This window comes from Leucoraja erinacea, chromosome 8 (assembly GCF_028641065.1).
Source record: "Leucoraja erinacea ecotype New England chromosome 8, Leri_hhj_1, whole genome shotgun sequence".
Taxonomy (NCBI): Eukaryota; Metazoa; Chordata; class Chondrichthyes; order Rajiformes; family Rajidae; genus Leucoraja; species Leucoraja erinaceus.
Window position 1 is genome coordinate 10,077,453 of NC_073384.1, and position 7,617 is coordinate 10,085,069.

Below are 7,617 nucleotides of genomic sequence, written 5' to 3' on the forward strand. Positions count from 1 at the left end.
GACCAACCGCCGCGCCCGCGGTGACGCAAAGAGAGTGGGCGGGTCGATTCCCTAAAACGATGACGCTACCAGTCCCGCCCCCTTCCGCATCCCATTGGCGGCTCGACATGTCCATCATCCCCCTTCCCTCTCTCTCTCCCCATTCCACCAATAGGAAAGCTCAGGACGTTCTTCATTGACCAACACTTGTCTGGGCAAAGACTACTTGGCTACAAGTTGCATTCAGATATTGAAGGACCTTCTTTTAGGAAGGAGATGAGGAGGAATTTCTTCAGTCAGAGGGCGGTGAATCTGTGGAATTCTTTGCCACACAAGGCTGTGGAGGCAAAGTCAGTAGATATATTTAAGGTACACAAAAAAGCTGGAGAAACTCAGCGGGTGCAGCAGCATCTATGGAGCGAAGGAAAAAGGCAACGTTTCGGGCCGAAACCCTTCTTCAGAAAGATATATTTAAGTCACAGGTAGATAGATTCTTGATTAGTACTGTGCAGGGAGGAACTGCAGATGCTGTTTTTTAACTGAAGATGGACACAAAAAGCTGGAGTAATTCAGCGGGCCAGGCAGCACCGCAGGCGAGAAGGATTGTGTGGCGTTTCGGGTCGAGACCCTGCTTCAGACTTCCGAAGAAAAGTGTCGACCCAAAACGTCACATATTCTTTCTCAATCAATCAATAAGTTTTATTCATCACATACATAATAAAGTGCCGTGAAATGAAACTGCTAGCAGCGGTACAATCAAAAAATAACACACAATCTTTATACATAAAACTCTGATCTTGGATGTGCATTTATTTGTGTGATGTTCGTGTGCGATTCACATCTCCTCGAAAACACGACGCGTTAATGGTGAAATTTTTACATAGTCCGATAGAGATTTACTCTGAACTATAACAGCCTATTGCACTTTATCTGCATATTTATGTGTATATATATTGTCTTTGCTATATAGACACACCTGAACTCTGTATATGGGGATAAAAGTTTTTGGTGCAGGAATTCTGTGGTGTTGCTGCAAAGAAGAATTTCATTCTTCTATCTGGGACATTTGACAATAAAACACTCTTGAATCTTGAAGGAATTGCAGATGCTGATTTACACCGAAGATAGACACAAAATTGTGGAGCAACTCAGCAGGACAGGCAGCATCTCTGGATAGAAGGAATGGGTGATGTTCCGAATCAAGACCCTTCTTCAGACCACAACTTTACAAGTGTTTGTGTTGGTTTATTATTACTAGTAATTTATTAATTTCATGTGATTTTCAGAAAGCCTTTGATAAGGTGCCACACGTGAGGCTGCTAAGGAAGATGAGAGCCCATGGTATCAAAGGGAAGATATTTGCATGCATAACTGGTTGGCTGGATGGCAGAAGGCAAAGAGTGGCAATAAAGGGAGATTTTTCTGGTTGGCTGCCAGTTGGTGCTGGGACCGCTACTCTTCATGTTATATATTAATGATTTTGGATGAGAGGTTTGAAGGGATTGAGGAGAATGTGGCCAAATTTGTGGACGATAAGAAAATAAGTGTAAGAGCAGGTACAGTACTACAGAGAAAGCAGGGACTCTGCAGAAGGACTTGGACAGGCTGGGGAGTGGGCAGAGAAGTGGCAGATGGACTATAGTGCTGCAAAGTGTGGAGTCATACATTTTGGTAGAAGGAATAAAGGCGTGGACTATTTTCTAAATGGGGAGAGAAAACAGAAATCAGAGGTGCAAAAGGACTTGGGAGTGCTGGTGCAGGATTCCCAAAAAGTCTATCTGCAAGTTGAATCGGTAGTAAAGAAAGCAAACACAATGTTAGCATTTATTTCAAGAGGGCTAGAATACAATAAACAAGGATGTAATGCTGAGTCTCTGTAAGGCGCTGGTCAGGCCGCATTGATCAAGCAGACTTGATGGGCCAAATGGTCTGCTCCTATCACTTTTGACCTTATGACCCTTTGACCTGTACAGAGATACAGTGGAACACTTTCTTTTCAGGCAAATCATTATATGACTTTAGAGATAGCATGGAACGTGTCCACCAAGTCTGCTCTAACCAGCAATCACCCCATACACTAGCACTATCCTACACACTAGGGACAATTTACTATTTTGCCAAAGCCAGTTCACTTACAAACCTGCGTGTTTTTGGAGTGTGGGAGGAAACTGGAGCACCCGGAGAAAGCCAATGTGGTTACTGGAAGAATGCACCCGTAGTCAGGATCGAACCCGGGCCTTTGGTGCTGTGAGGCAGTAACTCTACCGCTGACAACCATGCCGCTCCTATTGGTTCAAGGTAGAAACAAGGAACTGCAGATGCTGGTTTACACAATTGGACACAAAGTGATGGAGTAACTCAGTGGGTCAGGCAGCATCTCTGTAGAACGTGAATAAGTGATGTTTTGGGTTGGCACATGTTAATTGGTATAAATTTCCCAGTGTGCGCATTCATTTAGTATAGACAATAAAAACATTACCAATGTGTATCCAATGCGACAAATCCAGCAGGGTACCTGCATAAGGTAATCAATCTGGGCTTAAAACAGCACTCAGGTGACCAAAAAAAGGGTGCTATTCATTTGGATTTGTGTCTGTTGATTGAAAATTAAACATGGATAGGTGCAAGGTTACTTGGTTCAATGGTACTTTGTCACATGTACTAGGTACAGTGAATATCCCTTTTTGCATACGATTCAGTAAAAATCTTTCGATACATCAGCAGAATTATACTAAAAAATAAGGGCTTAAGAATAGAAGATTACACTGAGACGCAAAGTGCTGGAGTAACGCAACAGGTCAGGCAGAAGCTCTGGAGGACATGGGAAGTTGACATTTTGGGTCGGGACCCTTCCTCAGACATTGGGAGGTGGGGGGACGCAGAGAGAAACTGGAAAAGAGGAGGGGCTAGACAAAGCCTGGTGGATAATCGGTGGTTGGCAATACACCAGAGTCGCCACGGATCCAATGCCATAATGAAGTTTCAAGTTTTTCCAAAATGAAGTCTTAACTTGCCCGTTAAAGGCCTATTGTCCTGGTAGTGGCACTGGGTCGGAGTTATAGTGGTCGGCCTGGTGAATCTGCCCATGTCCTCTACCACTGCTCTGCCGCATTGTGCTACTGCAGGCCACGACCGATCCGCGTGTTTCTCAGACCACCATGGGACCTCCAACGGTTCCTGACCCAATCCATCCCTCACCTACTGCAGGGTCTGCATTGGCCCACTCCTTCCAGGTCCATCATGAGTGCATCAGCCAGTGCAAAATGAACAGAGTGCAAAATTCGATACAATACGATAGAACTTTATTTATCCCAAGAGGGAAAATGATCTGTCACAGAATACATGAAACATGAAATTAAAGTGACGAGTGGAAAGGATTGGGGGATGTGCAAAGATTTGTGGGGGGGGGGGGGGGGGGGGGGGGGGGGGGGGGGGGGGGGGGGGGGGGGGGGGGGGTGGGGGGGGGGGGGGGGGGGGGGGGGGTGGGGGGGGGGAGGGGGGGGTCAGTCTCAGTCTACCCCCATGACAGAAGGGGGAGTAGTTGTACAGTTTGATAGCCCCAGGGAAGAAGGATCTCCTGTGGCATTCTGTCCTGCATCTTGGTATAATATTACAGCTGCATGGAAAGTGCAGATTAATTAAAGACTACATCTGCAGTCCTGCATATATTCCTCATGTTGGGGGCACAGTGGCACTGGTACTGCTACTTCACTGCAACCAAGACCCCAGTTCAGCACTGACCTCTATTACTGTCTGTGCAGAGCCTGCACGTTCTTCCTTTGACTCCAAAGGTTTCTTTAGTTTCCTCCTACTTCAAGAGTCAAGAGTGTTTTATCGTCATATGTCCCGGACGGGACAATGGCATTCTTACTTGCTGCAACACAACCGAATACGTGAATATGTAAACATTGTACATAACGGGGAAAAAAAAGAAAAAGTTCAATAAATAACAAATACAGTGCAAATAATAAATAATAACATAGTATTTTGCAGTTCAGAGCCATAGCTTATTCGTTGTGTTTAATAGCCTGATAGTTGTGGCAAAGAAACCGTTCCTGAACCTGGATGTTACAGTTTTCAGACTGTGGCAGTGGTCACAACATTTTGGCTGCCTTTTTGAGTGACTATGATAAATCCCTTCGACGGTGGGGAGGTCAAAGCCGATGATGGACTGGGCAGTGGTCACAACATTTTGTAGTCTTTTTCGCTCCTGGACGTTCAAGTTGCCGAACCAGGCCACGATGCAACCAGTCAGAATGCTCTCTACCGTGCACCTCTAGAAGTAATGTGAGCGTTGATAGGATGATTGGCCACTGTAATTTGGCAAGAATGAAAAGGAATGGGATTATTGTAAATAATAAAGAATGGGCTTCGTGTAAATGGAATGTTGATGGTTGGCAGGGATTCAATAAATCCTAAGGGCTTGTCTCTGTGCTCTATGCCATCAGGTTGTAGATAGTGCTGGTGTTAGCTCTAGTGATCTCTCTCCAATCACCTGGATTTAAATTGCTCGGGAATTACGTGGTACGGGGAAGGCAGGGGAAACTGACGTTGAGGCCAACAATAGATCTGCAATGATCTTACTGAATGGCAGAGCAGTCCCAAGCAGCTGACTGGCAAACTTCTGCACCAGTTCCTTATTATTTTATATTGAATGAATCATAAATTCCTCTACCACAGCGAAGCCAATATTTTTTTTCTAATTTAGCAACAAAACTGTTCAGATGGGGAAAATAAAAACTTATTTTGGTTCTGAACTCAGAGCTGTCCACAGCAGGAGCCTCGAGGTTAATCTTTATATTTCCATATTTCTTTACATCATAGCGGAAATACCATTCAGTTGCCTTCTGATTTTTAATTGATTGAAGGATGCAGTGTGGAAACCGGCCCATCGGCCCACCAAATCCGAGCCGACCATCGATCACCCATTCACATGTATTATTTGTTATCCTACTTTAACATCCTCCCCCTACACACCAAAGGCAATATCACAGAGGCCAGGTAACTTATAAACCCGCATGTCTGTGGGAGGAAACATGAATACCCGGAGGACACCCACGCAGTCACAGGAAAAAGTGCAAACTTCACACATGGTCAGGATTGAAACCCGGGTTTTTTTTGTTTTAGTTTTAGAGATACAGCACGGAAACAAGCCCTTCGGCCCATCGGGTCTGTGCCGATCAGTGATCCCTGCACATTAACACTATCCTACACCCACTAAAATCAAAGTCAATTTTTTTTCACCAATATCACTTTTTTTTACATTTACCAAGCCAATTAACCTACAGACCTGTACGTCTTTGGAGTGTGGGAGGAAACCGGAGATCTCGGAAAAAACCCACGCAGGTCACGGGGTGAACGTACAAGCTGCGTGCAGGCAGCACCCGTACTCAGGATGGAACCCGGGTTTCCTGCGCTGCATTCGCCGCAAGGCAGCAACTCTACCGCTGCCCCACCGTGACCGCCCATTTATTATATCACGGCTTGGCCACACGATCGCCATCCTGGAAAGGGTTAAAGGAGATGGACACAAGACCTGTCCTCCAAGACCCTGTATAGCAACTGAAAAATGGCAGGCACTGTGGTTCCCTGGAGATGAAACTCTGTGCAGACATCGCAGGCGTAGTTGTTATAATTTCATCCGAGAAGTTCCAACATTGCGTGGACTTTGTCATTGCGTGTCATTGCCTCTCTGCTGGCTGTGCTCCCACAGAGAAGTTAGAAATATTTTGAATAACATGCAAACCACACAATGACACCATTTTTACATATTGTTTGACTACATATTGATTTTTTTCATTTAAAAACAAGCACAGTGCAAGAATTTCCATGCTAATGCCCATTCAGCCTCACACCCTGCACACTGTATATACATTTTAGACTTTAGAGATACAGCGCGGAAACAGGCTCTTCAGTCCACCGAGTCTGCGCCGACCAGCGATCACCTCGTACACTAACACTATACAATACAATACAATACAATACAATTTATTTGTCACTTGAACCTCATAGAGGCTCAAGTGAAATGTTGTTTCTGCAGTCATACATACAAGAAAAAAAAGACCCAAGACACAACACAATTTACACAGACATCCATCACAGCGCATCTCCACCTCGCTGTGATGGAAGGCAAAAAAAACGTATCTCTCCCCTGCACTTCCCTCTCCCCCCGATGTCAGAGTCAAAGTCAGAGCCCCCGGCGGGCGATAACAATTGTCCCGCGGCCATTAACGCCGCGCCGGGTGATGCAAGGCCGCGCTCCGGGTCTTGTTGTTGGAGCCCCGGGCGGGCGCTGGCAAAGTCCCGCAGCCGTTGAAGCCGCGCCGGGCGATGATGTAAGGCCCCGCTCCAGGTCATCCTCGACCCCGCTACTCGGGCAGGAGAAGTCGCCGTTGCGGAAGCCCCGAAAAGCGGTCTCCCAGCAGGGACCCGCGGGCTCCCGGTGTCACTGTCCACCAGACCTGCGGTAAGCCTCCGAATCTCCGAGGGTCGGGTCGCAGCAGCGCGCCACCACCGCTCCTCCCGCTCCGGACTCGGCCAGCTCCGTGATGGTGAGTAGGTCCGCAGCTCCGTGACTGGAGCCCCAGGACGTTCCTGCTGGAGGCCGCTCCACGGTGCAGCCCCAACGACAACGGAGACCCGACAGGGAAAGGTCGGGTTCTCCGTGCAGGGGAAAAATTTTTAAAGTTTCCCCCCCCGCCCCCCACACACACACACACACACACATACCCCATCAAAAAAATAAAAACTACATTAAAACGGGACAAAAAATAACAAAAAGACAGACGGACTGCAGAGGCCGCTGCGACGTGAGTCGCGCCGCCCAAACACCCTACACACTAGGGACCATTTATAATTTTATCAGGCAATTAACCTACAAACCTGTGAATCTTTGGAGTGTGGGAGGAAACCGCAGCACCCGAAGAAAACCCAGACGGTCACAGGGAGAATGGACAAACTCTGTACAGACAGTACCCGTAGTCACGATTGAACCCGGGTCTCCAGCGCCATAAGGCAGCAACTCCACCGCTCTGCTGTGAGGGCATGAAATCTATTTTGGGCAATAAAAACAGAAAATGCTGGAAACAAACACTCAGCAGGTCAGGCTGTTTAATTTCACATTTGTAGCACCTTGGATGATAGTTTCTTCTGCACGTTAGGACACGTTGTATACACGGGGTATGGAGAGAAGGCAGGTACAGGATACTGAGTTGGATGATCAGCCATGATCATATTGAATGGCGGTGCAGGCTCGAAGGGCCGAATGGCCTACTCCTGCACCTAATTTCTATGTTTCTATGTTTCTATGTTGTCCCACTAGAGGGCAGACTGCAGCTATGAAATATTATTTAACCAGAGCAGAAAACCATGGCTGCAATTTTATTGCTAAGGACAATTATCAAAGTAACATTCTGATTGTGGCTGTGATGCTGCTATTTAACGAACATGAAATATTGATGCTCAGATAATCTAAGTGAGATGTTATGTTTTAAATGGTAGATGTTTCCAACATTTGCTTTCTTTCTGTTTTATATAACAAAGAATATAGAACAGTACAGCACAGGAACAGGGCTAAATGTGCAGGAAAGAACTGCAGATACTGGTTTAAATCGAAGGTAGACACTAAATGCTGGAGTA